Genomic DNA, 3089 nt, shown 5'->3' with positions numbered 1-3089 from the left:
CACAACTGGCACTAGTGTATTTTTTGTCATTTCCAAGCACCTATCGACAGTTATTTGCTTTTCCATACAAGAGTAAGCTTAGGAATGCTTTGCTTCATTCTAGGTCAGCCTGCCTGCAGATATAGACCCTTTCCTCTGCTGCCTTATTGCCAGTCACATTAAATATAGTATATGACAAGAGTTTATTAATACCGTACTGGAGGCAATACCCTTGCAAGTGTATATAATGGCCCTCATGCAGAAAAAGGTTCAAAAGAAAGGCGATAAGAAGAAGGAGATGATCACTGTGGAAGTTAAGGAAATCATCAAAAAGTATGAACAAGGTATGTGAATGGCCGAAATTGCAAGATTTTATATGGAGTCTACATCTGCATCTCGTCTGCAGAGGAGAAGGAGAAAAAGGCAGAGGAACCCCTCACTTCAGATGAGATTACGGAGATGTGTAAAATGTGGGAAACTGCCAAATTTTGTAGAAAAAAAGCACCACCCGAATAAGACTGTAGCAGGCAATGAATCTGTTTAACGACAATGCAATGTCACTTTTCAGTGAAATCCTCAAAAGGAGGCAAAAGCAAGTGTCCTTGGACAGGTTCCTTGTTAAAGTTGCAGGAAAAGAAAAAGATTCCACTGAGACAATAGATTCCATTAGGTATAGTGAAAGTCATCCTACACAATAACCCTTCCCTCTCTTGTCTCCCTCACACAAACCATGAAGGTTTTCAAAGATCAGCGCAGGTTAATTGATTTTTCTTTATATTTTGCATTGTTTATTATTTTGTATTGTATTACAGAATTGTAGTCCCTTTTATATGAATATTTTGGGGTTGTGGAATGAATCATCTGAGTTTCCATTATTTCTTATGGGGAAATTTGCTTTGATATACAAGTGTTTTGGATTACCAGCATGTTTCTGGAACAACTTATGCTGACAAACCAAGGTTTTACTGTATTTTAATAGACACTCCTCCTTAGTTAGCTTATTTTGAACAAAAGAATTGTTTCCAAGCATCACCATGGGAGGAGGTAAGCACTGATTATACCTATTTTGTGAGACATGGGGCCAAAGGAATATTCAGAGAAAAAACCAAATACCATGTGATTCTTTGGGAGCAGCCAGCAATTTATTCTAAGGAGCAATGCACTTAGCCCCAAAACAACTTCCTTTAAGCCTTCCAATGACTTGTTTCCTGAGAAAGTGTTGATCTCAAATCCAGTGTAGCTCAAATAATTTGAAGTATAAGGATAAGAGGTCATCAAATTCATGCAAACAATAAACTGTATTTTCCTCCCACTTTTAGGGGCATATTAGATTCCAGGCAGCTGGGAAATTTAAAAAAGTTTTCTTTTTCAGAAATTTCTTCCTGGACATTTACCATAAAAAAATTGAGAAAGTATCTCTTGATTTTTCTGCTTAATATTATGAGATCATTCTTTTCCTTCCTTCAAGAGAAAATGAACTCTCAAATCCTCAAAAAGAAAAAAAACCTTGGAGAAAAAGAATTTGCTGAGAAGAATGCTATTATCCTCTGGCAAATCCTTCCCTTTCTCTTATTCTCAGTCCTGCTGCCTCATGCACAGACAATAACACAACATAGTTTCAGTGTGGTGATTGGTGCTATAAAAATGCAAAGTTAAATAGAAGCCCACAGTAGTCTCCTTCAGGGTAAACATGGCTTCTGTCAACAGAGAAAGCCAAAACCCTAAAAGCATTGGAAAGCAAAATTCAGAATTAAACAATTCCTGGATCCTGCTTATTTTTTAAAACAGAAGTTCTAAATGCTGTAATTTCAAGCACAGACTATAAGAGGAGGAAAGTTTTTAAGCACTATTAAGAATAGGTCAAGAAGAAGTACATTTAAGAAAGGTTAGAAACAAAGAATTTTTTGTTAACAAGTGCTATTTAAAAGGGGGATATATTACTTTGAGACATAGGAAAAAAAATCTTTCTTTAGCTATCCATCAAAACACTATCTTTGATGAGATCTCATCTCTTTGGGAAAATTATATGTGATTTACCCAGAATATAGAAAACAATAGCATCAAGGAGATTTCCTTTCTCTGTCCAGCCCCAAGAATTGTGATTTACAAAAATACTGAAATTAGCACTGAATGTTTGCTACACAACAATGTTTACATTGCAGTTCAAGAGGAAGTTTTAAATGTTGGTTTTCAAGTTACAGAAGCCCACAGCAACCAAAGTAATCTGTCTGGGTACTTCTTCATTTTAACCGTGAAGGAGTTCTATGATCTAACTCACCCCACTTGAGACGTCTCCCATCTGAAATTTACTTCCAATCTTTGGCAAAGACTACAAAAGACACGGGTGAGCTCCGGAAGGTCACTGGCTTTTAAATGATAATTTCTGATTATAAATGTCCCCAAATTTACCTGGCAAAACACAAAGAAGAAAATTTCAATGACCACTACCCAATGGCAAAAAACCCAAACAAATCCAAACCAAAACCCAAACAAACAAAAACAACAAAAAGCAAAAAACCGCTATGAATATTTTACTCTCCAGGATGTATGTGTTCATATTTCCCTGCAGTCTTTCAGGTATACATATTGTCTACAAACTGGGGCACACTAAGAATTACATCATGATTTTAAAGATGAAATATCTGCCAAAAGTATTTTAAAGTCTGCATGACATTTTGTTATTGTGGCAGTACTATAATTTATTGTTAGACTCTACTGTGGGTAAATACAGAGTCACAGGTGAAAGGCTAAAAGTAGAAATCCTTAAATGATCTTTGAGAATCGGGAAAATGCAATTTGCCTGACCAAAGTTAAGGACAAGTACATTCTAGTGGGGAAGAGATGAAAATGGGCAGCAGAAATAGGAATTTGAGCCTCTGGATCCACGGGATGACACTTAAGGCAACTGGCACTGCGTGCCTCACACCCCCCTCTCGGAGGCATGATATCTAGCTAAAATGTGTATCAAATATCAATTTAGAAGAGAAAAGCATATACCAGGGGAACGACAAGCAATCTGAGAAAGAGTCTGGAAAGTGGCTGTCTGCGTGTGAGGAGAAACATTCATCTACACACATTATATACTATACAGATATCGTGTATGCTCAGTA

This window comes from Hyaena hyaena, unplaced genomic scaffold (genome assembly GCF_003009895.1).
Source record: "Hyaena hyaena isolate Hyena2069 unplaced genomic scaffold, ASM300989v1 scaffold_674, whole genome shotgun sequence".
In the NCBI taxonomy this organism is placed as follows: domain Eukaryota; kingdom Metazoa; phylum Chordata; class Mammalia; order Carnivora; family Hyaenidae; genus Hyaena; species Hyaena hyaena.
Note: the sequence above shows the minus strand (reverse complement) of the source record.